Source organism: Toxorhynchites rutilus, chromosome 3 (genome assembly GCF_029784135.1).
Source record: "Toxorhynchites rutilus septentrionalis strain SRP chromosome 3, ASM2978413v1, whole genome shotgun sequence".
Classification (NCBI taxonomy): domain Eukaryota; kingdom Metazoa; phylum Arthropoda; class Insecta; order Diptera; family Culicidae; genus Toxorhynchites; species Toxorhynchites rutilus.
The window spans coordinates 69,703,055-69,724,290 of NC_073746.1; the positions used below are offsets into that span (position 1 = coordinate 69,703,055).

General features: G+C 37.1%; 1 protein-coding gene across 3 annotated transcripts in view; it reads left to right on the forward strand.

The window, feature by feature from the left end:
* The window catches only part of LOC129776395 (lachesin-like), a 97,456-nt gene that overhangs the window by 66,057 nt on the left and 10,163 nt on the right, over nucleotides 1-21,236 (forward strand). The window lies entirely within an intron of this gene.

The window sequence follows — 21,236 nt, forward strand, 5'->3', positions numbered from 1 at the left end:
CAAGTAAATGGGCGGGACGAAGTTTGCCGGGTTAGCTAGTTATACTATAAAAATGATGAAAAACCGGCAAATGTTTTTCGAGCATTACGGACGGATTTTGGTCGTCATGGACGGCCTACAGAGCACACAATCGCTAATGTAGTGCGTAAATTCGAATAAACTGGATCCGTAGCGGATATTGTGAAACCTGTGCATCATCGTAATGTGCGTTCGGCCGAAAATATTGCTGCTGTTGCTGCCAGTGTGGAGGATGACCCGAATGTTTCGATTCCACGGCGTGCTCAGCAATTGGGCTTGTCAAACACATCATTGTGGCGAATTTTGCATTTGAACTTGCACCTACATCCATATAAAGTCCAACTGGTACAAAAATTAGAGCGTGGTGACCATGGAATGCGTCGGGCATACGTCGATTGTGTGAACGAACAACAGCAGCAAAATGCTGAATTTTCGCATCAAATTTCTTTAGCGATGAGGCACATTTCGAGCTCGGTGGCTATGTGAACACCCAAAATTTCCGTATATGGGGCTCAGAAAATCCACACGTGATTGTTGAGAGGCCATTGCATCCGCCAAAAGTCACTGTTTGGTGCGCATTATGGTCTGGTGGAGTCATCGGGTCGTATTTCTTTGAAAATGAAGACGGCGAGACGGTAACTGTGAATGGTGAGCGCTATGGCCGCATGTTACCCGATTTTTTTTGCCACAAATTCAAGATATGGATACGGATAACATGTGGTTTCAGGAGGACGGCGCCACGTGCCACACAACACGACCGAACATGGCCATATTGCGAACGAAATTTGAGGGACGCATAATTTCGCGTTTTGGTGATGCCAATTGGCCGTCCAGATCATGCGATTTGAACCCGCTAGACTGTTTTTTGGTGGGGTTATGCGAAAGACCGTGTCTATGCCAACTCTCCGCAAACTCTTGATCATTTGAAAGACAACATTCGTGAAGTTATGACCGAGATACCGCCCCATATGTGCCGAAAAGTCATCGAAAATTACCTGTTCCGGATCAAGGTGTGCGAGGAAGCCCTAGGTGGACATTTGAATGATGTTGTATTTCACACATAATGGCATAAACCAAACTTTAATTTAAAATAAAAGTTTCATCGAAATTCGAATTCTAAGTGTGTTTTATTTCAATTTACTTTCGGAATTTAAAGTTGGAAAACCCTGTAGATATAGATAGATATAGATTCCCCCACAACTTTTGCAAAGACTACTTTCCGACGAAACGTTTTCGTGTTAGGATGATCGTAAAAAAACATTATCTGGAAAACACAATTGTAACAAAAAATCCTAACTAAAAATGGCTACATTATGCTGCAACAGGCAGTGTGAACAACCACCGGAAAATACGATTCTGTTTAGAATTATCAACTTAATAATTAACCATTTTTTATGAAAATATCTTGATAGATATTTCTAAGTTGATACATCTCGGGAACAGTGGATCAGAAATTACAATTTTATATTATGCACTAGCTGACCGGGCGAACTTCGGCCCGCCCAATTTTTTTATATGAGATCTTTCGAACATTCACGCTTTCTTACTGATCGATTGTTCGTGGATTCAATCGGGTACAATTTCCATTTACTATAAATTTTCTTTTACTTCTACCAAAACTCACTATTATAATATAAATTTATTTTCTGACACAATTTTCGCTCAATATTATTCATTCATTTGCAAATTACATGTTTCTCCGGTACATGGAATACATGATTGTAAATTTTCATTCATAATTATTATTTCCCACCTGAGAATCATTTTCGCTTCACACTAACGTAACTCGAAGCTTTATTACGCAAACATGGAATCCTATTGGATCAACAAAAATTTCATTGTGGAACATATGAGAATTATTTTTCTTTCGAACTTTCTCTCGAAGCTTTTCAAAATTTCCAAAACTTTTTTCTCTCCATATCATTGATATATGGGCAGAGACAAATACAAAAAAAAAATGAATACGGCTCAAATCAGATCAATCCTTCTTCGGGTGAGTCCATCGAATGGATTAACAACGCTTATCATGATGTAATTTTCGTACATATGGGTATTCATTTTTCGAATATTCCGACCTTCTTTCAGAGTTTTCCGAAAAATTTCCGATTTTTCTCTCTACTATATAGGTCTATGGACCGAAACAAAAACAACAAAATAAATACGGCTCAAATCGGGTCATTCCTTCTTCGGGTTTTGCACTTAGCAACACATTTGGCCTTCTAGTTTTATTTATATAGATAAGCGATACAGTTTTAATTATTAGAAAATTATTAGGTTTCGTGGATTTTGTAGCCAATTATCTACAATTTTTCTTGGCGCTCTGTGGTTTCGATTTATATCTAATAATTTTCAATGCATTATTCCCTGAATTGTAATCTTTTATTTCAAAACATGAACCCCAATTGTACAAATTATAAATCATTCGCGAAACAAACCAACCAACAAACATATGTACAATTCATTCCCTCTCGGGTAAGAATCCTTCTCCTTCTCGCTATGGCCGAGTGAGAAATGAAAATCAAAACAATCATCCTTCGGAACAAGCTTGGCCTAAACTGATCCTGCGGCGTCGGTAGGGTTGCGTGCTTCCTGCCAATAACGTCCAATTTTCTATTATTTACATATATATATACAGCGGAGCGTCGTATGGGAGTCGGTGGAAAGGTCTCCCCATCGGACTCCTCAAGAGATTCTTCAACATTGGCTCGAAAGCGAAAAAGATCTCAAAAAAATATTGCCTCCTCCGGATATATTTGCACAGAGCCTAATGAAATTGGAAAACCGAGGAAGGACGTCTCATTTTCGTACAAAAAAAAGTATGTTTTTATTTCTCAGGAAAATCTTGCGCTGAACTGGAAAAGGTGAATCATACCGGCGCTTGGTTCCATGAGAGCTTCAAATACGAAACCAAAAAGCGTGAGACTATAGTGCAGGGGGAAAACAAAGCCGTAAACTACTTCCGGATTATTAGCGTTAATTGATGTTGTAAATTTGGATTTGGTCGACAGGTATCAGGTTTGCGTTTCGGATACTGTATTCAGCCGGCAGTCCGGTGAGGTCAGTTAGAACCAAACGAAAGAAGAAAAAAATTGGGACAACTGAATCAAGATTAACCAATTATCTAATCGACGAATCAATAATGACCCGTCGATTTCCGTGCTCGTTGTGTACTGAAATGGTTTACGATTGGCTCCTGCGCGACGATAAAAATATGCAACAGAATCCTTTTTCCAGAGGGTATCATTTTCCACTATCGGGAGGCATGTTTTTAATGTCATTATCGAACCTCACCTAACAGCTCGTTTGAGGCAGCCTCGCAGTAAAATACGGGTCACCCTTGTACAAAGAAATCCATCATCGAGCTTTTAATTTGCATCTTTAAAAAGTAGGCAACTATCTTTACAACGATGTTTTGATTGGGGTTATAAAAACACCAAATCCTTGGGCCCAAAGCGGGAGAAATTAAAAGCTTTTAGGAGAACAAACAGTTTGTTTTTTGCCACTTTTCTGCTTTATGTCTCACCCTCACCGCCAATAAAAATCATTTCCACAGTCGAAATGTTATCAGCTGACATTTAACCACCTTTGAAGAAAAAAAGGAAAAAAAATATAAAACGAAAGAAACCGTCCGAAACGACGCGGGTGGTGGCGGAAGGCGCGAGGATTAACGCTAGTTTTACTACCCCCCGGAAACATTTATTCTACAGCTCGGGTGGTTTTCTTGTTTTGCACACTCACATTATTAACGTCGTAAAACAGATTGACTGTGTGTGCGTTGGCATCTCCTCGGGCCGAATGGAAACAGGAAACGGGAACATGGTTTCGATACAACGTGAACAAGTTGAACATGTTTTCCTGCGGACGATGAGGCCGATGTGTGTAGGTGTTGTTGGTCGGGATAGAGAGGGGGTAACTTTGGTGCGGGAAGACGAGACTTCACAAAGGGAAGGATCATTTAGTCGCGTTATGAATATTCAAAATGAATAATTGAGATGTTAACAAGATTATTAGTCATGTTGGTGTATGGATTTGTGTAAAGCAATTTGAGGGTTTTTTTATTACCCTCAAGTATGCGTAATTGGTTGCAGAATAGTTGAAATAAATTTCTAATAAAATTCCGATAATCGGAGCGCACTTCTATGGAAATCCTCAGTGGAAGACGAATTATTAGTTAAAATTTTATAAATTTCCGTTGTATTTACGTTGAAAGGGTGAATTATTATTCAATTCCACTTCGAGTCACACTCAGAACACATTGAATTTATACATCTCTTACCAAAACTGCAACAAGTAATGGAATACTTCTCCAGAAAGGACCAACTTTTACCATCGATGATGCCACAAAACTTTGGTCCGTCCGAGCTTCGAAGAGTTTTCTTTGCCTACTTATGGCGAAACTTGTCCGTCGGCCAACTCAACACAGGTCAATCATCATCATTCCAACCGTTTCGTTCGGGAAAATTAGTGCCAAATGGCAGTTGCTTACCTCTGTGGCCCATTAGTCCACAGCCAGCGATACGATTGTGCACTGGTAGCAAAGTGCAATCGTCCAAGCTCTCTGATCTTCCCGAATCGAGAGTCCCCAAACCCTACCTCGGCCAATTTCTCTGCCGCGGTCGCCCACTTCCGCCGAGCGTTGTTTGCTTTGCGGTCATAAGTTGTTCATTCGATAACTATATACGTTTGCAAGTGGCTCACATATAATTATGGTTAGCCACTACTTCTGGAGGGAGTCCAGGAGTGGGGTGGGCTCAGTAACGGTGTGCTGATTTGGAACTTTAACGATTGAGTATCATGTTTTCAAGTGTCTGTACAAAGTATTGATTTAAATTTTCATTGCAATTATACAATTAATTGTACGGCGTGGTAGTGAAAATACACCCGAAAATGACATATATGGTCCAATACAACACAAAAACTTTTCGTTCAAATATATTTCGTGAAATATCCCTTGGGCGCGGTACACAATTTTTTCTTCACGTTCAAGCTTAAATTTTGTTTGCACCTGAAGCCATACATATTTCAAAACACGTTTTTAAAAATTCAAATGCTGATCTTTTTATGGAACGCATTTCTTTAAACGATTTGGTTTTCGCAGGTTTCTTTGGAAAACAATAATTAATCTTCGAAACTAACTTATTATAACTTGTAACCTGAAAAGGAGATATTTTGTTCATTTGTGTAAACTACACTCTGTCCAGCTTCTATAAGATCACCCTGATTCTATTTCGTTGAAACACAAACAATTAAAATTTCAACAAGATACATTTGAGGGCCTTAGAATGCAAGGGGTTTAAGTGATTTGATCGATTTCTCTTCATCAACTTTTTCTTTAGTTAATAACTCAGCTGCAAAAAAGTTCCAATTTAAGTTCGCTATAGAATCCGATAGATGAGGTTCTGACCTATCTTCCACATTGTCAAATACAACTGGGGATGTATTTGCAGCTAAGTTATGACCAGAAGAGAGAGTCGATGTAGAGAAATCGATCAAATCACTTACACTCCTTTCATTCTAAGCCCCTCATTTATACATTGTTGACTGCTTAGCATAAAATATATTTAACGTCAATTTCGTTCAAAAGAGTTGTTTGTTTATTTATTGTGCTTAAATATGATAAATTCAGCTATCCAGTTTCTATAAGACTATTTCAACATTCAGTGAGTTTATCAATGAAAAGCTCAAAACGGTCGGCTGATTTACTTGTCAATAATTGGCAACCTTGCCATTTCGGCTTTTTTTTTTTGTCAAATTATTTATTTATGTTTAATATTGAAATTACAAAATTTATTTACAGGTATCTCAAACTGCCATGTTCGTACTGATGATGATGATGTTTTTTTAGTTTAAAATTGTAGATTGTTAAAAAATTGAGCGTTGCCTACGAAAGTTTGAGCCTCGCGCGCGTTTGGTTGGCCTGGATAAATGTTAATAACGAACACTGGCAGAAAACTAACACATGATGAAATTTTTATATAGGGTCTGGAGTGGAAACTAGAATTGGGAAAGCTCATTCGGAATTGTCGTAAACTATATTTCATCAGATGGTTATATGGATTATTTCTGAATGTAGCAGATCTCTTTTTTATGTTCTAAGTAGAAACTTTTAGATATTGGGTTCAATTCCAAATCAGTCAAGGATCTTCCCGGGTTGGAAATTTTCTTGACATGCTTTAGAAAAAAACATTGGGACTATGTCAATGTCAATATGGACAGGAACATTGTTTGTTTTTTCACAGTTTGTGCCTATTTTTACTGTTCTATTAATAGATATTTATGCCTGCAGCAGATCCACTTCGCTTTGTTTTTTTTTTGACGTAGAACTACGTCTTTCATTAAGGGTGCCAAATCAGAAAACAGGTCACGTTTTTATGAAATAAAGTTAACGCTAATAACTATTTATGCCATAAACGGATTTTGGCGATTTACATAGTAAACGAATCGGAAATTCCGTAAGATTTGTTCAATGTGCTATACATTAGAATCCCCTGGTTTGTAAATGGTTAAATTCATGAAAACTTTAAGCGTTTCCATTTTCCCATACATTTGTTCTGTCCATTTGTGTGCTTTCTCGAACAGAGCTGTCAATAACGAGCAACTTAACGACAACCAACGGAGGGGAAATCGTAGGATTTAAAGTCTCCGTAACAAAGGAAAAGTAGAAAAATGAAGGTGAATACTTGCCTAGAGTATAAACAGTGGATCTCGCTGAGGCAAACTTTCATTCGGCATCGGACTGTTGAGCAACCCAGTTCACTTTGCTTTCGCTGCGCTTCAAACTAAGATTGGACCCCACCAGTGATAATTTCGCGTTATTCGTATCGTGTGTTTTTCTTTCCGCGTCATAAATTGGACACTTCGCGTAGTTTTTGATTAGCTAAAAGAAGAGGAAGGCAGGCTCGAGCCCAGCAAAAACAAACGCATTGCCAGGGGCAATAAAATTTCGAGGCAAGCGTAATCTAATGATGCACGCGATGTTGGTGAAGTGAAAAGCGCTCGCACTGAACCAAGCCTTTACGAGTGTGACACCGTATCGAACAACAGCGAAGTAGGCGACTTCGGTGCGTCGGTCGAAAATGTAAGCGCCGTTACCCAGGCAGCAACCAAAATCAAGCTCCCCCCGCTGGTGGTGAAGGCGGTCGCTCTTGAAAAACGCATCAGCGAATTCGCATCGATGGGTGTTACAGCAGAGTAGAAGCTGTGTGGCATAATTCAGTCTTTTTCCAAGCAGTTAACATTGTTTGTTTTCCGTCATCATAAGGGCTTCGTTGGTGCCTTTCAGAATGCATGAATGCATTAAACTGACGTTATGGCGAAGCAGCCGTTAAGGTTGTGCGCCAAAAAATTATTTGGGGAATACCAAGCATCGAATGTCTTACTGGAATGTTATAAGTTATTTGGGTTCGCGTGCAAGTCGCAAAACTGCCTTCAACTAGGATTGCATTTGCGCTAATATTGATCATAATGAAGTATTGCTACTGTTTTTGAGATGTGTGATTAGGTTTCGCTTGCCATAAGTAAAACTTCCTCCACTAAAGGTGACAGCTGCGTTTCTCTCGAGCATGAGAAAGTAATGCAACTTTTTTCGAGGTCAGTAATATTAACAGAAGCGTTTCTTTTGAGAATAGCGCAAAATGATGAGAAGTGTTTATATTCCTAGTAGTTTCTAGCCATCAATGTATGGCTCTGTATGCATGCGATGGCAAACGCTTGTTTGGCGCTTGCTTTACGTTGTACGAACGATGCCTAGAGGTGCGATTCCTTTGAGACAATACAAAATAATATGTAGCATGATATTTGATACTTGCAAGTGTTGTGTGGTGCCAAAGATATATTGATGTAGTTATGAGATGTGGAATAATGGTGCTGGTGCAACATGTATATAATCGAGGGCAACGCACCGAGTCTATGTCAATTGCGAAAAAGGTCACCGGAATAGCGTTCGAGGTAAATTTTCAATGCATTCACATGAAATAAATTCCGACATACGATCAGCTAGTGTATTGTTTTGCGAGGGCAAGAATGAATCAATCATCAATTATCGTCAACTGATTCTACAATGAAAAAAACTATTTCAGAGATTATTCTACTAAGCAGTTGTTTCTAAAATCCGAAGGTATAAACAAGCGACTTACATGAAATAACAGCGTAGTTCTACGTCAACAATGCTGTCGTATCTTGGACACAGCCTCCTATAATTTTTTTCTATAATGCTGGTCTCTTGATATTTTTAAACTTAATTATTATCCATAAGATAAATCGTCCTGCTCAAACCTTTGTAGGGGTATGAGGTGGGCCATCAACATCTTTATAGCAAAATGTATTCTTTTGGAAACATTCTTTGTCACAACATACGATGTCCCACTCTCGGTGCATGAGAGCTTTGGCAAAACTCAGAAGTCTTCCGATCTGAGATGGTGTAAGATCAGGAGCTTCTACCTTTGAAGCCCTCTTTTGTGAGGATTTTTTTACCAAAATTTGACGAATTGTCACACGAGTAACATTTAAATTGAAATACTGCTTTATTTGCATAAGCGATTTTGAGGTATTCGAGCCTGTTCTAGCTATTTTTCGCTTATCCCAGTCAGAGAGCTTCGATTAACGTGGAGCTCTCTCCTTCTTACCGTATCCTTGAGGATTCGTCAAATAATTGAGCACTACTTCATGGGATCCAATCCGACGAGAAATTTCTCTGATACCAACATTTTCTTGGTGAAATGTATCGATTTGTCTTTCTTTTCTCTTCGTGAGCACTTTTCCCTTCGGCATTTTCCAAATTTATTGATCAAAACAACTAAAACAACAGAAGAATGCTACTGATCTTATAGAAACTTGACACTTGAAAAATGCAAATCCTTTGGTTTGCGCTCAGCGCTTGCACACACACATATGATAATCATGCAGTGTATGGTAGTCACCAATACCAATACACTAGAATATAAGTTTGTTTGTTTACAATGGCACAAAGCAGTCTGATCATCACCTGGTCGTATAGAAGTTGGACAGAGTATATGTTCATTTTGTATTGGGATATTTTGGCAGAAATATAAAAAAATGCGGCTTTGAAATACAGAGATAAACGAAAAAATATTAACCCAAAAATTGACAACGTTCCTAGTATCATAGCTCTTCTACCATCTTGGCAAAAACAAATTTATCTGAATTATGGTTGGCCAACTAATATAGAATATTTTGATTTCCGAAGGATGCATGCATTGTTCCCTAACAGGAGATTTTTTTCTCTAATTGTTCCCAGGAACCAGAATCAATCACTAGTTTTATGCTGGTCGGAGAGTCAATAATTGTTGAGAAACCACCGAGATATAATTCCCCTTTTTTTCAATGCGCTGTGTTTGAGTTTCTCGCGAGGCCCAAATTGCGGATGATTTATTAAATGAAGATCAAACATAGTTTGTAGACAACTTTTACATGATCTGGTGAAATTTCTTTCTATTTGAAGACGAATTAACAACGATAGCACATGCCAAAGTCATATTATACGGGTTTCGTAAAAAACTCCAGTACAAACCTTCTCTACCATAAATTGATAAAAAGTATAGTATAAACATGATATTAAAATGATTATGATTTTATTATTTTTCTACATATTCTATAGTTACATTTGGGTGCCTATGCTGTCAAATTTCTTTCGAAAATCCTAATAAATTTGAACGAGGAAAGTGTCACCCATAGCTGGGTGACGGGGCGACGAAAGGGTTAAGACATGGCCGAATCCATATCAATTTAAGTACACCATGGGATTGGGATTTTAGTACAAATTCTGTAAGTCGATTTACGCACGTGCCAAGCGTTTTTTTTCAATGATTTTGGAAATACGTCAAATGAAAAACATAATTGGAAACCAACATTCTAGCTTTAAACACCTTTGAGTAAAAATAAAAATGTCATATCATGAAGAATATTGCCTAAATTATTATATACATGAAGAAAAGTTTTTACTTTTCAAAACGATCGAAATCCTATGGTAAAATACAGTTAGATTTCGAATAGGTAGTGACTTAATTGCAAATAATCCCAAAGAAATATGCGGACAGTTTTCAAATGTTTTGTAGATCGTTCTTTTTCATCTTATGTTTCTTAGACGGTTCTTTCGTTCCAGGATGAACTTCACCTTCTCAAAGAAGTATAATTTACAGTGGTTCTACGGCTGTATCATGGTAAAAAAATCACATAATAAAGGGTGTGTCACATCAAATTGCATCGCGGAAAAAACGCTGTAGAAATTTAATTTTTAGGAATTATATCTTCAGCTTTCGCTTTAAAATCAGATAAGAGTGTATAGATCACGTTGGCCATGCTTCACTGTCAATTTTTCGTAAATTTGGAAAAATGTCGTCGAACGAAAAAGAGCGTCGTGAATTAATCCTGTGCACTCATTTCGAGAATCCGGAGTTGTCACATCGGGACATCGGTAAGATGCTGGGAATCGTCCAATCCACGGTCAGCAGAGTACTAAAACGATACTTCGAGAACCTAACCATCGACCGGAAGGTGAAGAACGGCAAAAATGGATGCTCCGTCAGTGAAAAAGATCACAAGCGCGTAGTTAAGCAGTTTAGACGTGATCCGAGAAGTTCGGTCCGGGATGTCGCCAATAAGCTGAATTTGTCAAGTTCATTCATCCAGCGGACCAAGCAGCGGGAGGGCCTGCGTACATACAAGGTTCAGAAGGCTCCTAACCGCGACGAAAGCCAAAACATGGTGGGGAAGAGGTGAGCCCGGAAGCTGTACACCGAAATGCTGACGAAGCCGCATTGCCTGGTAATGGACGACGAAACCTACGTTAAAGCGGACTTTCGTCAGCTGTAGGGCCTGTTGTTCTTCTCCGCAGAGGACAAATTCAGCGTTCCGGAGGAGATTCGCAAGCAGAAACTATCCAAGTTTGCCAAAAAGTACATGGTGTGGCAAGCGATCTGCTCTTGCGGGAAGCGGAGCGCCCCCTTCGTGATGACCGGCACGGTAAACGGGCATTCTAAGGGGCATTTAAGGAGTGCCTACAGAAGCGCTTACTAACACTATTGAAACAGCACGAGGACCCGACCATCTTCTGGCCGGATCTCGCTTCGTGCCACTATTCAAAGGACGTGTTGGAGTGGTACGTAGCCAACGGGGTCACCTTCGTGCCATAAGAAATGAACCCGCCCAACGCGCCGGAGCTTCGCCCAATAGAGAAATATTGGGCGATTATGAAGCAGGCCCTCCGGGAGAACCCAAAAGTTATCAAATCGGAGGCGGACTTCAAGAGAAAATGTATTTCTGTTCAAAAAAAAACTACAACCTGACGTTGTACAGAACCTTATGGACGGGGTAAAGAGGAAGGTGCGAGCATACGGGCTTGGGCTCGAAGTATGAATAAAAAGAAAATGCCAAAAGTTGTTTAATAGTTTTTATTTTACTGTCAAAAGGATCGGTCTACTGGGCGAATTTCTACAACGTTTTTTCCGTGATGCAATTTGATGTGACACACCCTTCATTTTCAATAGTTCGAATAAAATTTCAGTTTTTCTAATTACTAAAAAAAGGTTACAGCAGGGTTGTGCCTGAGACACGACCGCATAATTGACGTAGGATTACGTTAGGCTATCTGTTGCATACTGATATTGGACATGTTTGAGAAACTACATCCATAAACTCTTTGATATAATGTCTAGGTAATTTGGGCCGTTTTGTTTGATTGTTAGATATTGTTTAGATATTGTTTGTTGACTCCTTCAGTGTTGCAATCGAGAGATGATGGCAGAAGGGTGGTGATTAGTTGTTGGCTGATGCATATAATGATTGATGAAATAATAAGAGTATATATGAAGGATGAATTCCATGCAGGAGAAACAACTCTGTTAGATACAATCTCATAATTTCTCGGTAATATTTAACTCTGTCGGCAATACTGTTGGACTGTTGCTTTAGCTCTGGTGCACACGTTTATAGTGCTACAATCCCGTATAGCTCTTCCTCTCCTTGCTCAGTTTTTTTTATCCCATCTGTTTTATTTTATTTGCCTCATTTAGCAATTCAGCTGTAACCGAAGAGCCGAAATTTTTTTCGTGTACATTTTATCTCCCGATAACTTGTTGTATATTACACAGTAGCCATTTAGGTGTAAAAGTATTCCTATCTAATGGATACACATGTCGACATTTTCGGCGTAAGAATATTCCTATTATTCAAATGTTCACAGTTGGACCAAACACAGCGGGACTGTTGATATGATGCTTCCATTGTTGTGTTATTTATAGAACCAATTGCTAATAAAGCAGACTGGGACTGGGATTACCATCACATGATGATGTTTGCATGGACGTAGTATCTAGAATAACACACAAAGATGGTCAGCGGAGGGCTCTGTATTATGAGCTCATGATCGTTCGCTTAGTAGCGGACACGCAACCAATTAGGCTACGAAGACCCCCAGTTGTTATTGTTTATTGTTTTCAGGACAGTTTTCAGTTGTCAGCTTGCTCCTTGCTCAGCTGTTGTTAGTCACTTGTGGGGAGAAAGCGCAGAAAATTACTATAAACTCTTTTGGAGCGATCTTCTTGGTTAGATATCCAAAACGCAGTGAATTAATTCCATTTCCATTTCCGTCTTTTTATCAGCTTTAAACTTCTTCAGTGCACTCGCCTCTAGCCCTGAAACGGGCCTTTTGTGGGAAAACTTAACCATAATTCCACCTTGTCTTGAGAAAGACTATTCATTCCCGCTCGACGCAAGTCAGCAATCGAGGTTCTCTCTACAAATATTTCAAACTAGAAACGAAGTGAAGTGTGATTGAAATCCACAAATGCTACCTCCTTTTATACCAACTAATCGTGCTATGTAGGCGCCAGCCGTTCGGTAGCGATGCAACTATGTAGCTTGTCGGTGACCGAAATGTACAGATATGAATCAGGTGCGAACAAATGCATATTCACTATGAGCACGTATTTCCGCAGAAAAGAAAAACATCAAACCCGAATTTCATTACACAGTCCCGTATTCTAATTTCTACAGAGTGCACTGGATGTGAGAGCAATTTCAATTTGTACCCTCAATATGTTCCAGAAAACCGAAATCCTACGCCCAAAAAATAAAATTTAAGTAAAAATATTCAATGCTGAGAGTGTGCTAGAAATTAGAAACTTTTAACTTTTTATCGTTACATTCTGTCAAATACATACCGAGAATTTATAATTAAATTTTTTCCCGCTGAACGTTTCGCAATTTATTGTAAGTTGGCAATGTTAGTGGTAGTATGTTTACAGCGTCATTAAGAACAAATTAACCTTTTTTTTGTTCGTCAATTTTTGATATGAATGAATCTATTGGTCAAAGATATTGAGTGAAATTTGGTGTTGCCGAAAAAATTTGTTGTGTCGAAACGTTGAAAATGTTGCGGTATACATTTTTCGACTCGTGTCAAAAACATGGGTATATGAATGGTATAAGGCATTCAAAGACGGCCGAAAGTCAAGGACTGTCTTTCATCTATTCATCTGAAGGTTTGCTCTGATCGTAACATGCCTGAAGCTAGGTGCACAATGACATATTACTGTGATATGTTTCCTTATAAACTAAGGATGCATCTTGAATATTATGTTACAAAATATCACACAGAAAAATAGACGAATTTCCTGCCAACTCGACTGGCCATTGGCTGCACCCTATCAGATAGTAGTGAAACTTTGCATACTTCACATATTAAAAAAAAAATTGGTCTGCTTTTTAAACAGGACCATTTTTTTCTTTATTTAAAAAAAATTAAACCAAAAAATTTTTATAAAATTCTGGTCAAAATATGGATTGTAGGAAATCACCTTCCTAAAAAAATACCAAAAATTTCTTATAGAAAAATTATACTAAAAAAATTATTTTAAAAATTGAAATTTATTTTTCCCAATAACAAGATAGCGTATTCAATAATATTTTAGATCTTATTAAAATATGAACTTCGTCGAAAACATAAACTTTGTATTTTTTCTAGTTTCTAGAATACATGGCATTTTTGTATGGAAAAAAGTAATGTTTACCTCGTAACATTGAAATTTAAAAGGAAAGAGTTTTTCTAACAAATTTTTTTTCATATTTTCTACGAGAAATTACTATAAATGTTGAAATCTTAATATTTTTATGTATAAATTATCGTGATTTACATGTTCTGCAAACTTTTTACTATTTATAAATATGTCAAGAACATATCAAACGCGAGAATTTACACACAAAATGTTACGATTAAAACATTCCATTTTCAGGAGTCTCCATACAAAAATGTCATGTATTCCAAAAATTATAAAAGATAGAAAGTTGATGTCTTCGACGAAAGTTCATATTTCATATGCATCTAAGACTTTGTCGAATACACTGTATTGTTGTCTTGACTTTAAACAAAATTAGGATCAGTTGTAATTTTCCAAAGAAGACGTAAAAAAGTTTTTTTTATTATTTCGTTTATTTTTACAGGCTCAGTTACTTATGTTTAAAGGAGACGAATTCTTAAATATAATTCTAAAACTATATATATAAACAATTTTCTTACATCTATGGTTAGTAAGGTGGGAAACCGATTGCTCGCGGTGTACTCGAGTTCAGAAGGGTGACATATTTTTAGGAGAAGGATGGTATATAAGGAAATCGTAACAATGTTGATGAACACTCAATTCTTAAATTTATTCGTATATCTATAGTGTATTTACGTTTCAACTTATTCTACTATTTATAGCAAGGGGACGAATTACCCGCAAAGAAAGGAAAGGAGGGTATACGGATATAGGGACAATCACACACGAAGATCGATAGCTTTAAGGAAAACATATATATGGGACATGTAATCAAGGTCTAACTGAGCCAACACATCTCTCACCGGCACATTGGGTTGTCTTCCTCGGGCCCGAAGGGAGTTCTCTAAATTCGATCTGGCGACTAGATACAACTCGCACGACCAAACAACATGCTCGATGTCGTGGTAACCTTGGCCACAAACACTGAGATTGTTGCTGGCAAGATTGCACGTAAAAAAGTTGTTGTTAGAAAAACTTTAACGATCAATTCTATCAGATCTATTCGATTTATCTGTCATATATCCTCAAACTGATGAGTGAAGCGAACAAACTCTTGCAAGCAATTCAGGACTTTTTTCGAACGGAACCAGATGTTTTTAAATGTAGTGTTTCAATGTACGATAAATATACTGTTCCAAAAGTATAAAATATTGAAAATGGTTAAAAATCGCTATTCACACAAATCCAGACTTTTTATTCACCCGAATCCAGACTTTACTGAAAACACTTGGCAACCCTGGAGTGCAACATTTTTCAAAGTTTGTTTTGTTTGATATATGAATGAAATGTTATTATGCACAAGCAAACCCAGCAAACTTCGTTCCGCTCGAAATGGATTTTTCATGTTATCAATACCTTTGAACACTCACGTTTTCTTGCTACGCGAACGTTCATGGATCCAATGGCAGCTCTGTTTATTTATTGATCTTCTAGTTGAGCCTTTACTATTTCCTTTTACTATAAATTTCCTAGTACTTTTACTAAACCTTATCATTGTAATATCAATTTTTTTTCAGACACAATTCTCGTTCAAGATTTTTCAATCACTTGTAAGTAGGGAATACGGGTAATACGGGCAGTGGGGGTCATATGGACAGGTGGTTGGTTTGTGTAGTTTCAATTTGAATGTCAGATATCTGTTTATGAGTACACCTTCTATATGTTATTCTATAATATTTAAGCCACCCTATGGCAATCGATACTAATCAAAAGTGGAAAAGGGAAACAAAAACCGAAAATCATAAATGATTCCGCGCGTGGATGTAATTTTAGCTGCTTCGATATAAAGCATTTTAAGTGATTTAATAACAAAATTCAATTCGCTGATGGTTATATTTCGGTTTGTGAGTTAATAGAGAAGCGATATTAGGTATGTGCAGAAAAGTAAATTAATTTTTGAGTGGAAAACTTAAATTATTGAAATAATTGTACTGGTGGGGTAAAACGGACAGTTGCCAGTTGGAGTGAGATGGACTGTGAAAAGTCTGTTTAATCTATTCCTAAGGAATGCCCTGCGTCTATAAATGGAAATCAAATCGCCAAATGGGAACTGTTTAGAAGCTGATTGGAACCAATAGCAGATATTTGAGGGTCTGTCCGTTTATACTGCTGAAAAGCACGATGTCACTTCTAGGTGGATTAATTCGATTTTTTCATCATTCAACGGATATTCGTGATGAGTTCAGACCTTGTTTGAATAAAATTATTTCTCTCACGATCGATAAACCTCTACGCTTCGTATATTACGAACCTGTCCATATTACCCCCACTATGTTACCCGCATCGAAAAAAATGTTGTAATTTTCGGTCTGTTTTAATTTCAGTAAAAAACAATGTAAAACACTTTTTTGAAAAATATTTGGACAATTTGGTGAGTTTACAAAGTTATAATTGAAGTTCTTCTTAACATGTCCGTTTCACCATCAAAAAAAAAAAATTGTATTTCGTTTGTATTGCATTCGAGACCAACCACCAACCATCTCCCCCCCTCCTAACTTTAGAGAGGGTGTGGAGTGTCGAATCAACATAAAAACTATTTTTACTCCCCAAAATCTCCACATACCAAATTTGGTTCCATTTTCTTGCTTAGTTCTTGAGTTATGCAGAAATATGTGTTTCATTTTTATCATTTTCTCCTTTTTCCTCCTCTCCCTTAGAGAGGGGGGAGGAGTGTCGACCCACCATAGAAACGTTTATCGATTCATAAAATCTCTCCATGCTAAGTTTGATTCCATTTGCTAAATTAGGTTTCGAGTTATTCAACACACCACACACCATTATTCTATGAAATAAAAATAATTGATGAGTAATCATTTATTTCCTGTAAAGTATCATCAATCAATATCGTTAATTTTTTTTGAGTAAATTGTCATTTATGAACACACAAAGCATTTATTTCCCATAAAAATTCACTTAAGATGATTAATGTATCCCTCAATTACATAGTGGTATAAGGACTCTCTATCGAAAATATTGGACCCTATTATATAAATAAAATCTAACGGTCGATTCGATCCCTATAACTCCCAACCAAACAATCTTTTGTATTTTAGAATATTATCGAATCGAGTATTATCGTTGCCGAAATGTTTCCCAACGCAAAACACCAGAAATGCAACAAGCAAACCAAACAGCTCGAAAAATTATGCCAACAAATTTCACCTGACTGTATCTATAACAGCAAAATAGAGCTAACCAGCAAAATTCTGTTCACCTATAATTACATAATAAGGGCTAACATTTAAATTTAGAAATTTCTTATTTACCATTCATCACTGTTGCTCTATTCATGGCTATAATTCTTCAAAGAAATCTGCACAATTAATTCACATTACTTATCATAGTTTTAAAATTAAAATAACAATAATGCATCAAAACTCGCACTCGCAGTCTTCAAAGGCGAAGTTTTCTCCAAAAATTCAGTTTTTATTGATTTTCGAAACCTTACGCCGGATGTTTCTAGCATTTTCAATTGGTCATTTAATAAATGATACTCCTGGAGAAAACATTGTTGAAATTGTTCCTAGTGACAAATTTTAGTTATTATTGGTCGTTAAGTTTGATTCCATTCGCTTGATTAGTTCTCGAGCTATTCGACCCCCCCCCTCGTTTAGAAAAGGGATAGGAGGGTCAAACCAACATAGAAACATTTATTGCCCCCTAAAAATTACATATGCCAAATTTGGTTCCGTTTGCTTGATTAGTTCTCGAATTATGCAGAAATTTGTTTTTCATTCGTATAACAGCCTCCTTTAGAGCGGGGGGAGGAGGATCAAACCAACATAGAAACATTTCTTTGGATCCCTTAAAAAGTAAATAAAAATTCACTGGGACGCAACTATTATCTCAATGGTTATGGTTTGCCCTCTTACCTCTGGTAGCCAACTCTAGAAAGCTCAAGTATGAGTTCTTTAGAGATAGGGGTGAGAGGAGGGAAAAAAATATTGCCCCCTGAAACCTCAACAGGCCAAATTGGAAAAATATTTCACACATATTTGGCCTATGGGATTGAGCTTATTTCGCGAGTGGAAAGATTTTTTTAACCCAAGGGTAATTTTGGAAAAAAATGTAGTGACATGCGCGGCCATGGACCTATTTTCACGTTTTTCAACCTTTGTGATAACATACCTACTGCTGCAGTGATGTGCTTGTGTATATAATATCCATGCTGAATACGAGCTGAATTTATTCAGAAATAGAAATTATGTTCATAAGTGTAAGTGAGAGCTCTCTCTCTCTCTCTTTCTCTATTTTTTTTTCTTCGTTCTGATTTTTTTCTTTATGTTAACATAATGCTCGCTCAATTTCGTTTTTTTGCTCGATAATCATGAAAATGAACAATACATGTTTGACCGGATAAAATGCCGTCGCATTTCGCCAAAAAAAAAATCAAAGCGTTCCAGAATACTCATCCGATCCCATTTATACCCAAAACCTTAACCCGAAAAATATTCCTCAGTGTCGCCCATTCGATGATTTCAATTGCAGATTTTTTTTAATAATTCCAAGATAACGAGATGAGTTTCCTAGCTTTCAAAAAACTAAAAAAAAATCTGCTTTAAGCCAAAAACTCCATATGGCGAGCTATGATTTGGCAAAAGAAAAGGGATACTAGTGGCAAAATCCGAAACCGTAGGTTGTAGGGTAAATGATCTTGGTTTGTCCAATTTGGGGTGTTTTTACGCAACTAGTAAATTCAAATCGATTTTTCTTCATGAAAATCACACATAATCGATACGATTTGTTGAAAAGCCCCAAGTCTCTAGTTGCTAATACTACCATAAGGTGTTGAAATTATTCAAATTTTTATGTTTTTTAACGATTTTCCTTAAAAAAGAATTATGATCATGGTTTGACCACCTCTGATCATGGTTTGCCCAAAAAAATGATCATGGTTTGTCCGGTTTTAGAAATCTCCATTTTTGAATGAAAACATTCGAGTTCACAATTAGATGTTGCATTTATCATTGCTTGAGTTTACTGTCATCATATTGATTCATTCATAACTTAGGCTTTCTTCAGAATATTGCCTTTTCTTGGGCATTTTAGAAGTGTTCACCTCAACACAATTAACACAGAAAAACCATACTTCTGCTATGCGCGAAGCACACCATAAACAAACATAAACAAACTGCAGCGCGCCAAGCGGTTGCCATAGAAATCATGTGGACAAAACAACATTATTGAATTGGACAACTCATGATCAGAATTGAGTTCATCAAAATGCGTTAATTTGATGGTTTAGCTATGTAAATCCGATACAAATGGTGAGCAAGCATGATGTTTACAATATTTATAAGTGTTGTAATCCAGAAAAGGTCTGAATACGTTCCAAATAATCATCTGGTGATCGATTAAAAGTTAGCTCGAATGAGGGGCGCATTGACACAAATAGAAGGTGTATTTTATAATCCTTTAAAACATGTGATTTCGTAAAAATATACTATCAAACTACTATAAATCATGTAAAAGGCAATTTCATTTATATGTTTCGAAACATTCGAAGGCCTTATTTGACACAGGAGCGCTGAATTAGAGCATTCAAAAAAGTGGGCAAACCATGATCATATTTTCGACTGGACAAACCAAGATCATTTACCCTACTAGCAGATGCTGACAAAGCCAGAACGATGTTTCTCAATGGACGTTAAACAAAATGTAAATGCCGAATCCACACTAACTCCAGAACAACAATTTTATAATGCTTTCGCCCGAGGAAAAGTTCCTGTCAAATTTAAATTAGTGTTTGCGAAAAAGTATTCTGATTTTGCGACAAGATAACCAAAATAGCTGTTATAAAAAATTCGGAATGCTTAAAAAATAGAATGTTACCCTGAATCGAATCCCATGATGGTCAAGTGACGTGTTAGCCAGATCTAGCTGCAATTATAAAAAAGACGCATTGAAATGATACGATGTTAAAGGGAAACAAGTGAATCCCCCGAATAATCTTCAATTCAAATGAATAAATTAAGGTATCGTCTAGTGAAAACTGGGACCGATCTTTTGTACCATGGCACATTTGAATCTCTTCCATTTTTAAATGAAAAACCTTTCGCACTTTAAATGTGATCGTGTATCGCTATCAGGGCCCGAAATCTTCGAAGATGAAAAATGAAATCGACTTTCCTCTCAGTCGCTTGGCTTCAACTAGCACAACATCAAGTCAATATTATTTGACTTGACTAGAAAATGAATTGACGAGCTTTGAGAGCGAGGATGACTGATGAATTATTCTAGTCAATGATTATTCTAACGGACGTAACTAATGAATGCACATTTCCCTTTTCGTTCAACTGACTTCAATCCACAGTTCTACTTCCCCCTTACTCGAATTCGTTTACCCGAGTACACAATCTTATTTTAACGTCCATATAAAGAGAAACGAAAACTTGATCTCTTATGCAAAAAAGTAGTGACACCATTAATGGACGGTTTATTGTCTACCCAACGTTAACTCGAACCAACGAACTTAGACAGTTATAAGGTACAGAGTCTTTCAGATTAAAAGCTCACGCAAAAAAATCGAATAGCTCTTTATAAAAGAAATTTTTCGCTCCGTCGATGGTAACACTGCATTCTCCCCTTCGGGACGATAAAATTTGGCTACTCGTTCAATCTGATCTGATGGTTGTTAGTGTTAAGATGTAAAATTTACAAAAACGTGTATTTTTAGTGAAATCGTATTACTCGAGCAACCGAAGCCTTAATGAAACTTTGTCCTCTTATGGTAAGGATTTAAGTCCATTCGATTTCTTCCTCTGGGGGTACGCGAAGGACCGTTGCTATGTCAATAAGCCACAAAATTTGGAGGAACTTAAAGAAGAAATAACTCGGATTATCAACAGCATCGAAGTCGTAATGTTAGAGTTGTGCATGAAGAATTTTGTTCACTGTTCAAAACGCGTTATCGAAAAAAGGGGTGGTCACATCGAAAATGTCCTAAAATAAGCTTTATTTTCGTTTTTTTTTTAAATAAAAATCGTTTCACTTTTGTAGAAGTTATTAAAATTTGTTGCGTGAGCAACCGCAAGACCCTGTATAATATAAAGGTCCTCGCGTTAGTATTAGTGAATAACGTACAATTCGGGAGGAATTTTAAACAAAATTTTAGTTCACTTTGTCTCCGAATTCAATTTTGTGAAAATAAAACCATACAGAAAA